At 39.2% G+C, this 18,883-nt stretch overlaps 1 protein-coding gene across 1 annotated transcript in view; it reads right to left on the reverse strand.

Moving 5' to 3' along the window:
- Positions 1-18,604, reverse strand: part of scube2 (signal peptide, CUB domain, EGF-like 2) — a 176,472-nt gene extending 157,868 nt beyond the window's left edge. Inside the window, exon 1 of the mRNA XM_043705875.1 lies at positions 18,531-18,604. The gene's annotated coding sequence lies outside the window, so the exon portion shown is untranslated. The remainder of the gene's footprint in view (positions 1-18,530) is intronic.
- Between the last annotated feature and the right edge of the window lie 279 nt (positions 18,605-18,883).

Raw genomic sequence — 18,883 nt, forward strand, 5'->3', positions numbered from 1 at the left:
GCGTCTTCTCGATAGCTAGTCTGCAGATTTCTATTTCTGTTGCCGTTCATCTGCGTTGACTTTTACAAGCAAGCAAACCCCACATTCTATGATTTATTGCTTTAATCTCTTTATGAAATAATCCTCATCTTTGCAGTTTCCATTTTAATTGTTGCCTTCTTTCTAGTCTCTCACATCAGCAACATTACGATTTGTGCTCAATTTTTATATTTGGGTTAATTTCTTTTGTTTAATTTTCATATCATTTTTCCTCTTCTTTCCCCTGTCTCTCTTTACTGCGTTTACCTCAAGTTTTATGTACTGCAGCAATTCCATTAGTGTCTCTGTGACCAAATTGCTCAATTCTGCTACAATTTGGGAATCCTATTCCAAAAACCACAGCAGGTGTTTCAAATATAAAGTCCAAACATTATGGGTCTCGAAAGTTGGATGCAATGCCTCATAACTAACCATGAACCAAAAAATTTTGCAATTTGAAGTTAAACAACATTGGCTTCAAAGACACAACACTCATATTTGCCTATTGCAACATTAACATAACATTTCCTACCCACTTAAAAATCTCAATTACAAATATGCAAAGTTCAACACAATTCCTTACCATTGAACACCATCTGCAAAAGATCACAATTGCTGAAATGACTATAACACAAAGTTTTGCAGTGAAACATCATCTGGAAGGTAGCTATCATCAAAAATAATAATAGAAGCTGAAAATCACACATTATCAATGCAAAAGCTGGCCAGCAATCTGTAGCAGTAAAGAAATACCCAATGAATTGCAAATCATATAATTTATTAGTCACCCATTTCATCATGAGATATAAAAATTCTGTTTTCCATTTAACCGCAAATGATTTTATGAGACTAATGCATATTTATATCAATTACTCATGAAAGTCTCCACTGAAAATCAAGTGTTGGAATTAATAGCTCAAAATACCTTTTAATAAAGGTGATCATTTTGATCATATCAATGTGATTATGCCAATCTCCATCTACAAACCAGAAAGTGGATTATTCGGAATGCTGAATTTCATTCATTCAAATTGCAAAATGTTTTATATTTTAAAATATCACAATTTTAATTTATAAATAGAACGACAAAGCTTTTCACTGTGCCTTGGTACATGTGATAATAAATTCAATTCAATTCAAAACTCTTTCTCTGTTAGCACAATCATTCTCTCCATTTATTTATTTTCTGTACACTGAATTCATAAATTTTATAATATATTTCTTCTCAGCCCTTCATCTGTTTCTTTCAATTCTTCAGTGTTATTAATTGATGAGATATATTGTTCATCCTGTTATCACCAAGATCTCTGATTCTGTATTGTCCTCAAAAAAGATAAAGTCACCATGGTCCTTCAAGACCATAGGGCTCATCACTCATTCAGGAGAGACAACAGGTGGTTTCGCCTCAGGGGAGATGTTCAGAAAGAGTCCTTCATGGTAATTTCAACAGATGCGAGAATTGACCCACACTATTGATATCACTCTGCCTCACAGCCCAGCAATTGAGCTAACCGATCGCCAAAGTACATTTTAGAAGCATAGAAAACAGAAACAGGTCATTCAACTCTTCGAGTCTGCTACATCATTTAATGTGATCATGGCTGATTATCACTCAGTACCCTATTCCTCTTTTGATCCTTTTAGCTTTAAGAACTATATCCATCTCTTTTTTGAAAACATTCAACGTTTTGGCCTCAACTCCTTTCTGGGTCAGAAAATTCCACAGGTTCACAACTCTCTGGTTAAACATGATGTAGAGGTGCCGGTGTCGAACTGGGGTGGACAAAAGGTAAAAATCACACAACACCAGGTTATAGTCCAACAGGTTTATTTGGAGGCACTATCGTTCAGAGCGCTCTCCTTCATCATGTAGTTGCCTGATGAAGGAGCAGTGCCCCAAAAGCTAGTACATCCAAATAAACCTGTTGTGTGATTTTTATCTCTGGTTAAAGAAATTTCTCCTCATCTCTGTCCTAAATGACCTACCCTATACCTTTAGACTACTACCCTTGATTCTGGAATCCCTGGTCATCAGAAACATCTTTCCTGCATTTACTGAGTCCTATTAGAATTTTACAGATCTTTCTGAAATCACTCCCCATTCGTCTAAATTCCAGTGAATAGAGCCCTAACTACAATCTCTCTTCTACGTTAGTCCTGCCATCTCAGCATTCACTATCAGTTTCCAGTAAGATATTTTAAAACAGAAACACGCACAAATAATGGAGATATGTGCAAAATATCCTATCTCAGTAAAATCTGACCCACTAACTATAGCACGCACAGATTGAAACAAGTTTTCTCACCGTAAAATAAATCATTTCCGCTTATAATAAAATCGTTGATGCTGACTGTAATTAAGTCAAAATTGATTCCATTAACATAGTATTATATATTTCATTAGCTTATCATGATACTTCACACTTAGGAGTTTTTAAAAAGATTTTTTTAAACTTGTAAATAATTATTTCACATTAAATGTTGATCCATTCCACCTAACTATCCTTGACCACCAAATCCAGGTTCAGTTTATGGCTGTTTATAGTTGAGTTAATTAATATTCACATATCCATCATAAGTAGATAAATCCACAGAGGAAACAAAAACCATAGAGGCGCAACTCCAATAAAGAGATTTATTCCTTTTGTCTTCCTATAAGTCACAAATGACTGCCTTCAATCCATTTATTCCCTTTGGAAGTTTGCCATCATTTTTGGGGGAATTCAAATTGGTTCTGATCCTCTCAATATCACAAACATTAGTTTTACACTTCACCTTGTCTTAGGTGAAAGAATACATCATGCGAGTATTATCTGCTTAGAATATTTCGAAGTGTTGTGAAACCATCTGCTGAAGAAGCCATATGAAACCTTTTTTTGCCATATCTGATCAGGAAGGCTGACACTTGGTGCCAAACATCTTCCATTCCCCAGCACTATTTCTGCTTACCTGATGAGAACAAGGCTCTTCATGGGGTGAAAGGGAGAGCTATGGATTCTGGTCTCTTAAGTAACTAAGAAGTCTTCTAACATACACACATCTATTCTCCCACGATGTAAACTGTTTTTCGTAAAGTTTCAGAAGACAGATGTTATAAAGCAGAACCCAAGTTCAAACTAACACAAAAGTGAAATGTTTTTTTTTTAAATTGATTATTCAACGTCATGAGGCAGAAGGAGATTAGAGGAATTTTTTTTCCCAAAAAAGGATATTTCACTACAAAACTAGATGTTAGTAACTGAGCCTTACTGTGAGGCTAACTGTTCAGATATGGCCTTGTTCTATTAAAGAAAAGATTGAAGAAAATTAACATGGAAACTAGATTTTTTTAAAAAATAAAAGTCCGACAATGCCCAAAATGTTAACATTTGCTCATTGTCATTAAAATTTGCAAATAAAAACTCCATCAACAAAACTGCATTTGCTCTGGAAACACAGATGTTCCCTTGAATATAAATAATTGCAAAATACTTCATATAGATTTACCATGGTTTTGTGTTCAAGAAGTGGTGAGTTCATTATTCCTAAGAACACAGTTATCTATGTGTTGTAGTGAAAGTATCATATCCTAAGATGGCACTTAAAATCATTTGGGGACATTATGCACAGCTGGTGATTGTTAAGTGTCTAGCATTTACTCCAGCAGTTTGTTTTTAATTCCCACGAGTGAATTATAATTTGTCCAGTTTTTAAAATAAGATTCATTCGCACAGATGAAAAAGATTAAATATTGAACTGGGAATGTGGATCATTATTTTTATTTTAAGACAATGAAAAATTAAATTCACTGATTAAATAAATAGTGATGTGTTACTCCCTACACAGTATTCTCACTGTCAAGTACTATTACAATATGTGAAACCCAAGTTTGATATTATGTTTATGCTAAGTGAAATGAACTCAGATGGAACCACTATGTCTCAACTGTCCAGGAGTACTATTAATTTGGAGGCATTCTTTTAGATAAGTCACCACTGCTGGAAAATGCGTGGACATCTGGACATCTAGTGAAGGCAAGGTCATGCTTGACTAATTCCACCATCACCATACTTACCCATCCCCCACTGTAGAATAACCTGTCAACACTCATTGTTTCGACTCACTGACTTAAAGTGGTCACTTGGTTGAGCGAGCAGAGAATGAATCCCTGACAGTGAAGTGAAAACTACAGGGATTGTAAAAATAAAATGATTAACAACTTAAGTGCAGAAAGTGATGGCAAGAAAATATTTTAAAATTAGCAAATTGGTGTCAGAAAGGAATAAGAATATATGGATTTCTTGTAGTCAAAAATATTTAACAATGATTAAAAAGTGGACAGATGGGTTGCAAAATACATTTCAGACAATAACAAACTATCTCTATCTTGTATAATGTAGATCCCATAACAAGCTCACATTAAGCTTTCCAAAGCATTGCTTTAAGAAAAAAGTTGCTGCATTCAGGAAGAGATATTGTGGGGGATGCAGGAAGAGTAGGAGATAGTGAGGGCTGCAGGAGCTAGAGGGTCAGAGTCAATAAAGTGTGGCATTGGAAAAAGCACAGCAGGTCAAGCAGCAACCGAGGAGCAGGAGAAGCAATATTTCAAGCAATGTACTCATCAGAAAGAATAGGAAATGTGGGCCCAAACTTGAAACTGTTGAGCTACCAACGCTGACACTGCATATAAAATTTAAATTTCTAACGATGGTGGGTGGCGAAGATCTTGCTGTGTATATATTCCCTAATGTAGGCAGCTGGCTACCCTGGCCCACAGCCTCAATGACCCTGAGATTTCTTTCCAGGCCATACTGCTTAGGACGCGATTATGAAAGATGCTAGAAACCACGGAGAGATAATTAGTATATACTTTCCATGCTGCCACTTTCAATTCACAGTTGAAGGATGATACTTGACACACTTTCACCAGTAGCCCATGAAGAACCTTGGAACTTACCTGGACAGAAACAACTCATTAGCCAACAGAAGCAAACAATCAGCCACATGAACTAAATTTCACATTCCATCATATTCCAGCCGTCCCCTCCAAACTGTAATGTCCACTTACAATCAATTTTACTGATGCTTCAACTGGTGAGTGTTAAAGCCAGTACTCTTCAGAGAAGAGAATATTTTTCTTCCTTTTTCATTCATGCAATGGCACCACTGGAAAGGACAGCATTTATTGCCAATCTATAATTGTTCTTGACATGTTTGTGGTGGGCTGCCTTTTTGAACCACTGAAGCCCATGCAGTTTAGATACACCAAAGCACTGTTGGGAGCTCCAGGGTCTTGATCCAGAAGTAACAGAAATACTGTTCCAGGTGAGAATGAGGTGAGACTCCAAAAAGAATCCTTTTGGAGTCTCACCCCATCCAAGATGATCAGAGGATTAGATAGAGTGGACAGTAAGAACCTTTTTCCTCGAATGGTGAAGGCTAGCATGAGGGGACATAGCTTTAAACTGAGGGGTGATAGATATAGGACAGATGTCAGAGGTAGACTCTTTACTCAGAGAGTACTAAGGACATGGAATGGCCTGCCTGCACGAGTAGTAGACTTGCCAACTTTAAGGGCATTTGAATTGTTATTGGATAAACATATGGATGATAATAAAACAGTATAGGTTAGATGGGCTTCAGATTGGTTTCACAGGTCGGCATATCATTGAGGGCTGATTGGCCAGTACTGCATTGTATTGTCTATGTCTACGTAGAATAGGGAGGGGGTCATGTTCCCATGTATCCTCTGTTCTTGCTCTTGTGGTAGAAGTTCTATGTTTAGGAGGCAATGTTGAAGAAGGTTTTGAGAGTTGATGCAATGTTCCTGGTACATGCTACACACTCCATCACTGTGCATTGGTAATAGCAGAATGCATGTTTAAGCTGGCAGATGGGATATCGATCAAGTTGTCCTGGATGGTACTCAAGTATTGTAATTGTCCAGGTAGGTGTAGAATATTCATCACACTCCTGACCTATAACTTACAAATGTTGGATAGGTTTTGAGAAGTCAGAAGATAAATTACTCACCTCAAAGTTCCCAATCTTTGACCTGATCTTCAGAGTTTATGGTTTGCTCAGTTAAGTTTCTGCTCAGTGGTAATTCCCAGAATGGCAATGAAGCAATGATAATGACAGTGACTGTCAAAGGGCAAAGATTGGGTTCTCTATTGTTGCAGATGGTCATGGCTATTACTTGTCAGTTATCAGCCCACGTCGGAGTGTTGTCAGAGGCTTGTTGCATTTGGGCAGTGACAGCTTCAGTATCTGAGAAAATGTGAATGGTACTGAACATTGGACAGTGTTAGTGAGTAGCACTAACTCTGAATGTCATTGATGAAGCAGCTGAAGATGGGTGGACCTAGGATTCCATTCTGAAAAGGTTGTGCAATAATATATTGTGCTGAGGTGTTTGGACTCCAACAAGCATAAATATCTTCATTTGTGCCAAATATTACTCCAAATAGCAGAAGCTTTATCCTGTGACTTTCACTGATTTGGCTTTGGCCTGAGCTACTTTATATCATACTTTGTCAAGTCCTGCCTTGATGTCAGTAACACTCATTCAAAGCTCACCTGCAGCATACATTGTTCTTTTAGATGATAGTAGTCATGTGTTTGGAAGATGCTATCTAAGACGCCTTTATGCATTTCTGCAATGCATTTCGTACAGACTGTGTATCATTGGTGGAGGAAGTAAATGTTTGTGGTTGAGGTATCAATCAAGTAGATTGCTGTGCCTTCTTGAGCATTGTTGTCACTGCACTCGTCCAGGAAAGTAGGAGTATTCCATCACACGCCTCACAATGCCTTTGGGGAGTCAGAAGGTGAGATATTTGCTATAATTATGGGGATACTACGTTCAGACAGATGGTTACGCTACAGTTTAGCACATGCAGGCAGATTTGGAATTGATAATCATTAGACAGCCCAAGAGAATGAGACAGATAGTGCAAGGGTGCCCTCAAAAATTTGTTTTCCATTCTGGATAATGGTGTGCAGGTTGCTTACTCAGAGAAGTGCAGCAACAGCCAGGCCCTCGGCACCATAGGTAATCCTCCTTTACAAAAAGGGAAGGAAGAAGAGCAGTAATGGTAGGGAATTCATTAGGTAGGGGAGCAGTGTCATGTCTCACTGATGTAACACACTGAATATCAAGTGCCACTATTCCTGCATCCTTCACTAATATTAAAGATTTAATCAAACTACACAAAATTCCCCAACTTACCGGTGCTTTTAAATCTAGGTTGACACAAAGCACTGACAAGGTTTCTGTATTTAGCAAGAATGACTATCACAAGTCAATAGATTCTGGCTTCAGGAAAAGAATTCTGAACTGTCAACATATAACTTCTCTGTACCAGTTAAAATTCTAACTCCCTTATAAATTTCTCACTACACACAAGGGAAAAACTGAGAAGGCAGTTTGGTGGTCCTTGTCCTGGAGATTTGGTGAGACGATCCTTTTAGCTTGTCAGGATTTGCTGCTCCAAACCTTGCTTGCTTGCAGGGGACACAGAACCATTGATTTTCAATGTCTAAAGTCTCTGACATTGGTTAAAAACAGCAATTTACAGCAACTGGCTAGGGGAAATAAACAGGCTCCTTTCAGGCTTTAGTTATTTTCTTGTTTAACTGCAGAAAAAAAAGACACCACTTCCCGAAGGGTCCAAAGGCATCTAGTTATGTTATTCACACAGACAAGTTATTCAACTACCTGAGAGCCAGTCACCTAGTTGTTAGCAGGCTTTTGTCATTGACAATTGGTCACAACTCCACAGATTTATCGGCTAATTGTTGCCAACCGAATCTCATTTTGTACAATTCTCTGAACTCTCTAATTCATCGTAGATTACCTCGGATTACAATGGGATCTTGATCAGATAGGCCTAAGGGCTGAGTAGTGGCAGATGGAGTTTAATTTAGATAAATGTGAAGTGCTGCATTTTGGAAAAGCAAATCTTAGCAGGATTTATACACTTAATGGGAAGGTCCTAGGGAGCATTGCTGAACAAAGAGACCTCAGAGTGAAGGTTCATAGCTCCTCGAAAGTAGAGTCGCAGATAGATTGGAGAGTGAAGAAGGCGTTTGGTATGCTTTCCTTTATTGGTCAGAGTATTGAGTACAGGACTTGGGAGGTCATGATGCAGCTGTACAGGACATTGGTTAGGCCACTGTTGGAATATTGCATGCAATTCTGGTCTCCTTCCTATCAGCAGGATGTTGTGAATCTTGAAAAGGTTCAGAAAAGATTTACAAGGCTGTTGCCAGGGTTGGAGGACTTGTGCTACAAGGAGAGGTTGAATAGGCTGGGGCTGTTTTCCTTGGAGCGTGGGAGGCTGAGGGGTGATCTCACAGAGGTTTATCAAATCATGAGGGGCATGGATAGGGTAAATAGACAAGGTATTTTCCCTGGGGTGGAGGTGTCCAGAACTAGAGGGCATAGGTTTAGGGTGAGAGGGATAAGATATAAAAGGGACCTAAGGGGCAACTTTTTCACGCAGAGGATGGTGCATGTATGGAATGAGCTGCCAGAGAAAGTGGTGGAGGCTAGTACAATTGCATTATTTAAAAGGCATCTGGATGGGTATATGAATAGGAAGAGTTTAGAGGGATATAGGCCAAGTGCTGGCAAATGGGACTAGATTGTGTTGGGATATCTGGTTGGCATGGACGAATTGGCCTGAAGGGTCTGTATCTATGCTGTACATCTCTATGACTATGACTGAGCAATCAACTGCATTTACATCAATGCTTATAATTTGCTTTCAAAGTTCAGCAATGCCTTCCACATTCCTTGATTTTTAAAACAGTCCTTTTCCCATTGTAGCCCACAATCAAAAATTAGGAAAAATGGAATGATAAGGTCTTTATAACACAGAACCATTTCTGTAGCCACAGATGTATCTCCAGGATGGAGTGTTGCCTCCTTATTGCTGAGGTCAAGGAATTCTCAGAGCAGCCATAGGACATCCTTCTGAAGGAAAGTGTTCAGCTAAAGATTTCCTCTACGTTAATACTAACAATACAAGAAAGAAAGGATGTGGCCCTGCAATCAGACCTTATGGTGCTAGGTAGAAAATTAGCAATATTCCCAATCACAGTTATAGAGCTGTACAGCATAGAAACAGACGCTTCAGTCCAACTCATCCACACCGACTAGATATCCTAAATAAATCTAGTCCCATTTGCCAACATTTGGCCCACACCCCTCTAAATCCTTCCTATTCATATACCCATCCAGATGACTTTTAAATGTTGTAATTGTATCAGTCTCCATCACTTCCTCTGGTAGTTCATTCCACACTTGCACCACTGTGTGAAAAGGTTGCCCCTCAGGTCCCTTTTAAATCTTTTCCCCCTCACCTTAAACCTATGCCCGCCAGTTTTTGATTCCCCTACCTTGGGGAAAAGGCCTGGCCATTCACCCCATCCCTGCCTCTCATGATTTTATAAACCTCTATATAGTCACCCCTCAGCCTCCAACGCTCCAGGGAAAACAGCCCCAGCCTATTCAGGCTCTTCCTATAGCTCAAAGCCTCCAGCCCTGGCAACATCCTTGTAAATCTTTTCTGAACCCTTTCAAGTTTCACATAGCATGGAGACCAGAATTGCCTGCAGTATTCTAAAATTGGCCTAATTAATGTCCTGTACAGCTGCAACATGACGTCCAAACTCCTATCCCTGCATAAGTGAGTGCAGAAATAACAGGATAAGGTTGATGAATATGCAGTTATAAAGATGGTGCAATAGGGAGGGCTTTCAAATCTTCGGAGACAGGGTCTGGCTTTGGTGAGATGATACCTGTACAATGTACAATACCTGTACAATCAGGTTTTGCTGCAGTTATGTGAACACTGAAAATAGTAAATAAGATTGGTCAATTATAGGCACAGATTGCCAGATGATGGGACAATGTGCTTTACAAATACAGTTGCATGCTCTCATATTGATTCAATCAGAATGTATCACTCAGCACTGCCCACCAATAACTGTGGGAAGCCGTGTGCAATATCACTGAGATATCGAAGTTATATTTAAGTAAACTAATTTTGTTAATTAAATAATTTAAAATGTTACCCTTGACAGAAATATTCAAACATGCCATTTCTCCCTTCTTTGGGTTTAGCATTTTACTTAATGTCTAATTTTTAAAAACAAATCTAATTATCTAAATTTATTTTCAATTTGCAACTCTTTTTGTTTACTACCAACACGCTAATATTCTCTTGCTAACTATAAGAATTTAAACATTTTTCCACTAGTGCTTAATCATATTATCGTGCAGTGTTTTGAACATGAAGCTGACTACTTGCTTACAATGGTTTCAATTTTTACTCTTGTTCCACATTCTATAACAAGAGTCGACCCACTAATCCTTCAGTCATGCTGCCTCAGGATCACCGTAGAACAGAAACCCACTCACCCCCTCCACTGCTGCTCCGGGTACCTGGCCCATCAGGAGGATGGAACCAGCAACCACACCCTTCACCCCTAACCATATTATGCGTTAATGAGAGCGACGTTGAGCTGAATTAGTTTCAGAGACTTACAGGAAAATAAACTCTTGCTGATTTCCTGAGCCCAACTCAGGGTTTATTTTGAAGTATGATTGAATGTTATTATATTAACATATTTGGTGGAATGGAAATAAATGCTCGCTGATTATCTTTTACGATTTGATCAGTTGAAGATTCTTAAGTCGGGGTCAGTTCCATAGCTCGTCTGTCTTTTTTGTCATCCGATTAGTTGCTGTTCAGAAGTGCGAACTATTCAACAGCACTGGACATCACTGTGAATCTGTGACATAATTGACAATCATACTGGACTTGGAAATAATCTGAGGAAAGTGAATAGAACTTCACCAATTTACATCTTTAAATGCAGCAGCATTAAACTAGCCGGTCGCACCCGTACCTTACACACTAAGATCAATCTGCAATATTCGGTACATTACTAGTAAATATAATTCAGCGATTTACAGGCTAAATCACAGAGCCATCAATGATGGAGGAAAATTCATGGGGTTTTTTTTGAGGTACTAAAAGCCAAAAGAAATCTAGAATATGGAAGAAAGTACTCATTTCAAATGACAATGTAATTCAAATTCATCCTGATTTTATTGATCAGTGTTTATTTTTATTCAGCTCACCTTTCCATTGTTCAGAAATAAATCTTTTAAGATTACTTACTTGAAAACTAAGTTACCTGATATTACTTACAGAACAATTTAAGCTGTGTACATTGTACAGTACTTTGATAACTAATAACTAATAATTCCTATGTAAAGTTGCTAGAGCAAGGATATCAGTCTATGAATTTTGTTTGATTGCTTCATTGTTCAAAGCTGATATATTCCAATTTGTATTCAAACAATAATACAGTTAACTGCAATTGGCCCTTATGAATTGCTCACAGAGACACAACAAACATATAATAAAGGCCAAACTGGAAGGCAGATTATTATCTGAATGGTGATAAATGGGGATTGTGCAACAAGACCTTGGTGTCCTGTGGCCCTCATATACCAGTCACTGAAAGTAAGCATGTAGGTGCAGCAAGTGGTGAAAGAGACAAATGGAATATTGGCCTTCACAGTGAGAGAATTCGAGAGGAGAAGCAGACTTGCTAAAACTGTACAGAGTATTGGTAAGACCAAACCCAGAGTATTGTTTGCAATTTTGGACTCCTTAACTGCGAAAGGCTGTTCTGGCTACTGAGGGACTGAAGTTTACCAGACTGTTTTCTGGGATGGCAAGACTGACATAAAGGGATATACTGGATCGGTTAGGGTGATATTCACTAGCTTGTTGAAAAAAGAGGAGGAATCTCACAGAAACCTATAAAATTCCAACAGGACTAGACAGAGTTATTGCAGGAAGGATTTTCTCGATGATCAGAAAGTCCAGAACAGGGGTCAGAGTCTAAGGAAATGGGGTAGGCCTTTCAGAATTGAGATAAGGAGGAATTTCTTCCACTAGAGAATGGACAGACTGTGGGATTCTCTGCCACAGAAAACCGTTCAGGCTAAACTGTGAAGATTTTCAAGAAAAATGTAGAGAGAGGTCTAAAGGAATCAAAATATACGGGGAGAAAACAGGAAAAGGACACTGAGATGAATGATCAGATCTGAGCATATTGAATGGCAGAGCAAGATTGAAGGGCCTACTTCTGCTCCTATGTTCTATGTTTCTACATTTCTAAAACCATGAGGGATCTGGGCAGAATAAATAAGTAGAATCTACACACTCATGAAAATTAGTGGCCACAGTTTTTTCATACAGCAAAGTAGTCATGTTTGAAACACATTGCCTAAAAGTGTTCCAGAGCCAGATTCAATCAAGGCATTCAAAAGGGAATTGGACTGTTGTTTGAAAAGTGACACTATGCAGGGTTTCAGGGAGAAGATGAAAGAATTGCTGCCAAGTGAATTACTCATTCAAAGAGCTGGAACAGAAACAACAAGACGATAGCCTCCTATAGTGCAACAATTCTGTGATTCTGACTCTAAGTGAAAGGTGTTAATTCATGCATTATGAGCCACACATACAATGGTGAGTTGAGGAGTAGGAGAGTTATACACTAACCATAAAGACACACAGGGCTATTATATATGAAGATCATTTACAATTAAAAAGGATTAATATTAGGTAACATGGACTCAAAGATATTTTATCCAAAGAAATAGACTGCAATTAAGTGCCTAATATAGTAAATATTAAATTCTGAAAACCAGAGACACTGCCTTTTTATTGAACTCTATGTTCACTTCACTGTTTCTGTATATTTTGCTTAATTTTATTGGGTGCTTGATTCCCTTTGGTGCTGATTTATTTCATTTCTTTATCTCATTTATTATTTTACTCATGAATGAGTAAATGATCAAACCCATATCAATGGAATTCAACTCACCCCAGAGCAAAATGAGGCAAATTCCATAACAACAAGAACAATATTGAATAGTTGATTCAAGAATGTTCTTCGGAGGGTCAATGTGGACTCGATGGCCCAAATGGGCTGCTTTCTCATTGTAAAGATTCTATGAATATAATTTGGCATAATGGTTGCCTATTGTTCTTTCTTCTTTGCAGTAAGAATTGCCATGTCAGACCCTATTCATGTCAAGACACCAATTTCAGTTTCTTTTCAGAGACGCATTCTTTGTACTGATTTGTAATTTTTAATTTTTGTAATTTTTCCAGCAATTTCTTTTCTTCTTTGTAATTTTTAATGGTAATTTTTTTTTTAAATGCCCAGCTCAAGAACTGTCTTATTACGTCGGAAGATAGGGAGCCGGGTCAGCTCCCACCAGTGACCCTTTCTCCCATTGAAAACAAACAGAGCATGAACAAATGTGTAAGTGTCATCTCGCCTCAGGGCAAGATATACTGTTCCTACTTAACAAAAAAAATGCACGTTACAAACCAGAAGATTCATCTTCATACAATATTGTTTCTTAACATTATAATAAAGAACAACTAATCTTGATTTTAGATTAAAAATCACTTAATCCTTTTCCTGGCTTAATCAGGGTGCAATGACCCACTACTAAGTTGTACTGTATTAACATATGAAAAACCAGTAGCAACTCAGCTAATCGTTTAATCTCTTAACACCTGTTTGATAGCCTTTTTTTAAACTTATGGTCAACATTTCATACTTTGCTTTTCTTATTCCTTTCCATTTTATTTGATTTCTCAAGTCATCTTTGTATTTGTTGAATACTAATTCACAAGTGTGATAATGAAACCATAGAACATAGAACATTACAGCACAGTACAGGCCCTTCGGCCCTCGATGTTGCGCCGACTTGTGAAATCAATCTGAAGCCTATCCATTCTCGTCCATATGCCTATCCAATGACCATTTAAATGCCTTTAAAGTTGGCAAGTCTACTCCTGTTGCAGGCAGTGCGTTCCATGCCCCTACTACTCTGAATAAAGAAAGTACCTCTAACATCTGTCCTATATCTATCACCCCTCAATTTAAAGCTACGTCCCCTCGTGTTAGTCATCGCATCCGAGGAAAAAAGGCTCTCACTGTCCAACCTATCTAACCCACTGATTATCTTATTTGTCTGATTATCCTATATTTCCAGTGCACAGGAAGATGAGAGTAGGGAGGGCATAGACAGGATTTCACGGTCACATGAACGTGTTAGCAGACAGCAAGCTGGTTTGAAGTGTATCTACTTTAACGCCAGAAGTTTCCAAAATAAGGTAGGTGACCTTGCAGCATGGATAGATGACTGGGACTTCGATGTTGTGGCCATTTCGGAGACATGAATAGAGCAGGGTCAGGAATGGATGTTGCAGATTCCAGGATTTAGATCTTTCATTAAGAATGGGCAAGGCAGTAAAAGAGGGGGACGTGTGGCCTTGTTAGTCAAACATAGTAGAAAGGTGGCTGAAAGAACATTTGACGAGGACTCGTCTACTGAGGTAGTATGAGCTGAGGTTAGAAAAAGGAGAGGAGAGGTCACACTGCTGGGAGTTTTTTATAGGTCTCCGCAGAGTTCAAGGGAGGTGAAGGAGAGAATTGGCAAAATGATTCTGGGTAGGAGTGAAAGGAACAGGGTGGTCATTATGGGGGACCTTAACATCCCCAACATTGATGGAAATGCTATAACACTAGTACGGTGGATGGATCGGTTTTTGTCCAATGTGTGCAGGAGGGTTTCCTGACACAGTATGTCGAAGGGCCGACAAGAGGGGAGGCCACACTGAATCTGTAGGATGTTTGATTTAGTTGTAGGTGAGCACTTTGGAGAGAGTGACCATAATTCAGTTAAGTTTAATTTAGTGATGGAAAGAGATAGGTACATTCCACAGGGCAAGAGTTATCGATGGGTCAAGGGCAATTATAATGTGATTAGGCAAGACTTAGGATGCATAAAATGGGGTACCAAAATGCAGGGAATGGGGTCTATTGAAATGTGGAGCTGGTTTAAGGAACAGATATTGTGCATCCTTGATAGGTATGTCCCTGTCAGGCAGGGAGGAAGTGATAAGGTAAGTGAACTGTGGTTTACTAAAGAAATTGTATCTCTTGTTAAGCAGAAGAAGGAGGCGTATGTGACAATGAGACAAGACGGTTCAGATGAGGCGACGGAGAGTTACAGATTAGCTAGGAAGGATTTAAAGAGAGAGCTAAGAAGAGTAAAGAGAGGACATGAGCAGTCTTTAGCAGGTAGAGTAAAGGAGAACCCGAACACTTTCTATAGGTATGTGAGGAATAAAAGGATGACTAGGGTAGGAATAGGGCCAGTCAAAGATAGAAGTGGGAAATTGTGTGTGGAACCTGTGGAGATCGGAAAGGTGCTAAATGAATATTTCTCATCGATTTTCACTCAGGAAAAGGAGAATATTGTAGAGGAGAATACTGAGATACGAGATATTAGACTAGAAAGGATCGAGGTTAGTAAGGAAGAGGTGTTATCAATTCTAGAAGGAGTGAAAGTGGACAAGTCCCCTGGGCTGGAAGGAATTTTTTTGAGGATTCTTTGGGAAGCTAGGAAGGAGATGGTGGAGCCTTTGGCTTTGATTTTTGAGGCGTCATTGTCTACAGGTTTAGTACCAGAGGACTGGAGGATTGCAAATGTTGTGCCCTTGTTCAAGAAGGGCAGTAGAGATGGCCCAGGTAATTATAGACCAGGGAGTCTTACGTCTGTTATAGGAAAAGTTTTGGAAAGGATTATGAGAGATAGGATTTATAATCATCTAGCAAGCAACAATTTGATTTCAGATAGTCAACATGGTTTTGTCAAGGACAGGTCGTGTCTCACAAATCGCATTGAGTTTTTTGAAAAGGTGACCAAGCATGTGGATGAGAGTAGGGCAGTTCACGTGGTATACATGGTCTTCAGTAAAGCCTTTGATAAGGTTCCACGTAGTAGGCTATTGGAGAAAATGCAGAGGCATGGGATTGAGGGTGATTTCGCAGTTTGGTTTAGAAACTGGCTTTCTAAAAGAAGGCAGCAAGTGGTGGTTGATGGAAAATGTTCAGCCTGGAGTCTGGTTACTCGTGGTGGACCGCAAGGATCTGTTTTGGGACCATTGCTCTTTGTCATTTTTATAAATGACTTGGATGCAGGCATAGGTGGATGAGTTAATAAGTTTGCAGATGACACTAAAGTCAGTGGAATAATGGACAGTGTGGAAGAATGTTGCAAGTTGCAGGGGGACTTAGATGAACTGCAGAATTGGGTTGAGAGGTGGCAAATGGAGTTCAATGAAATGTGAAGTGATTCACTTTGGGAAGAATAACAGGAAGGCAGAATACTAGGTCAATGGAAAGATTCTTGGTAGTGTGGATGTGCAGAGGGATCTTGGAATCCATGTACATAGATCCCTGAAAGTTGCCAGCCAGGTTGATAGTGCTGTTAAGAAGGCATACAGTGTGTTAGGTTTTATTGTTAGAGGAATGGAGTTCTGGAGCCGTAATGTCATGCTGCAACTGTACAAAGTGCTAGTGCGGACTCACTTGGAATACTGCATCCAGTTCTGGTCGCCCCATTACAGGAAGGATGTGGAAGCATTGGAAAAGGTGCAGAGGAGATTTACCAGGATGTTGTCTGGTTTGGAGGGAAGCTCTTATGAGGAAAAGCTGAGAGATTTGGGTCTGTTCTCATTGGAAAGACGAAGGCTAAGAGGGGATTTGATAGAGACATACAAGATGATCAGAGGATTAGATAGGGTAAACAGTAAAGATCTTTCTCCTAGGAGGATGACGTCAGTTTGTATGAGGGGACATAACTACAAATTGAGGGGTGATAGACTTAAGATATTTCAGAGGCAGGTTCTTTACTCAGAGAATGGTAAGGGTGTGGAATGCCCTGCCTGCCAATGTAGTTAACTCAGATACATTAGGGAGATTTAAACAATCCTTCAATAAGCACATAGATGATGATGAGATAGTGTAGGGGGATGAGCTTAGATGAGTTCACAGATTGGCACAACATCGAGGGCCAAAGGGCCTGTTCTGTGCTGTATTGTTCTATATTCTATGTCTCAGTTAATTCACCTCTCAATCTTCTTCTGTCTAATGAAAACAGCCTCAAGTCCCTCAGCCTTTCCTCGTAAGACTTTCCCTCCATACCAGGCAACATCCTTAGTAAATCTCCTCTGAACCCTCTCCAAAGCTTCCACATCCTTCCTATAGTGCAATGAGAAACCATTTCTGACAATTCTACGACCTTTAAAATTAACGTAAAGTCATAGAGATGTACAGCATGGAACCAGACCCTTTGGTCCAACTTGTTCATGCCAACCAGATAGCCTAAATAAATCTAGTCTTATTTGCTAGCATTTGGCCGGTATCTCTTTAAATCCTTCCTATTCATATACCCATCCAGATGTCTTTTAAATGTTGTAATTGTACCAGCCTCCATCACTTCCTCTGGCAGCTTATTCCATACATGCACCACTCTCTGCATGAAAAAGCTGCCCTTTAGATCCCTTTTAAATCTTTCCCCTCTCACCTTAAACCAATGCTCTCTAGTTTTGGACTCCACTGCTCTGGGGAAAAGACCTTGTCTATTTACCCTGTCCATGCCCCTCATGATTTTATAAACCACTATAAGGTCACCCCTCAGCCTCTGACCCTCCAGGGAAAGTAGCCCCAGCCTATTCAACCTCTTCCTACGGCTCAAAGCCTCCAACCCTGGCAAGATCCTCGTAAATCTTTTCTGAACCCTTTTAAAATTAATTTACAAAATCAATATTTGATACATTTTTGTAACATCAAACTGGATTTAATTGGTGAAACCGACTTCTATTTTCCACAAAAACATTCTTATTTATATGACTTCACTTGAAAGACAGAGGCTGAGGGGTGACCTGAGAGAGGTCTACAAAATTATGAGAGGCTTAGACAAGGTAGATAGTCAAAGGCTTTTGCCCAGGTTGGAAAGTTCAACTACAAGAAGGCACAGATTCAACGTGAGAGGGGGAAAGTTTAGAGAAGTGCAGGGAAGATTTTTCACTCAGAAGATGGTGGGGGCCTGGAATGCACTGCCATTGGAGGTAGTGGAGGCAGGCACATTAGTAACGTTTAAGGCTCATCTTGATAGACACATGAACGGGAGCCGCATATGGTCAATAAATAGCAGGTCTAAATAAGGATTAGGAATTGGTGCAAGCTTGGTGGGACCAAAGGACCTGTATTGTATTGTATTGTATTATGGAATTGGAATGAATTATCTTGATTTTCAAGTGTTATTTCAACGAAATATTAAGTTTTTCTTTAAAAATGTCCATAATAATTTTCAGTAGATTTTAATAATTTTTCTCATTAAATAGGGTCAACGTGATGTGTACAAATATTGTAGTCCTAAAATATAGTTTAATTAGATGACCAAATACATTAGCACTCAGTCACAGCTAATCTGCAATAATTCTTGCTGAACAAATGTGGCTGGAGCAGCTCAATTGCTCAACACCGCATGTAAATAATGAAAAGTGGTGTAGCATTTGATCGTGTCACACATGTCCATTATTGAATCAGTAAAAATGAGAAAAGTCTTCACTTACAGGGTGGAATCTCTTGTGTTCATGATAGTTCAGAGACAGGAACCGTATTAAATTAAGTGAGATTTGAACACTCCCCCTTTCTGCTTCCACCAGGATTAAATTCTGGGCAAAAAAGCCCACAGTCACCCTTTATGTTCTGCCACCAATTGAGATGCTTAAATGGACAATTAATAATCACTTAAAAGCCTCATTTTAGGATTAACTCAGCTGCAACTGGGCATCTTCCCATGCAACGCAAAACTGTGTGGCCTGTTTGTCACCTTGAGGAAATGATGCTGCTATGCACAAGAGCTGCTAGCAAGTGATTTGTCAGCAGCTCTCACTAGGCATGTCTTCTATGCTGGGATATTCTT

Source organism: Chiloscyllium plagiosum, chromosome 16 (genome assembly GCF_004010195.1).
Source record: "Chiloscyllium plagiosum isolate BGI_BamShark_2017 chromosome 16, ASM401019v2, whole genome shotgun sequence".
Classification (NCBI taxonomy): Eukaryota; Metazoa; Chordata; class Chondrichthyes; order Orectolobiformes; family Hemiscylliidae; genus Chiloscyllium; species Chiloscyllium plagiosum.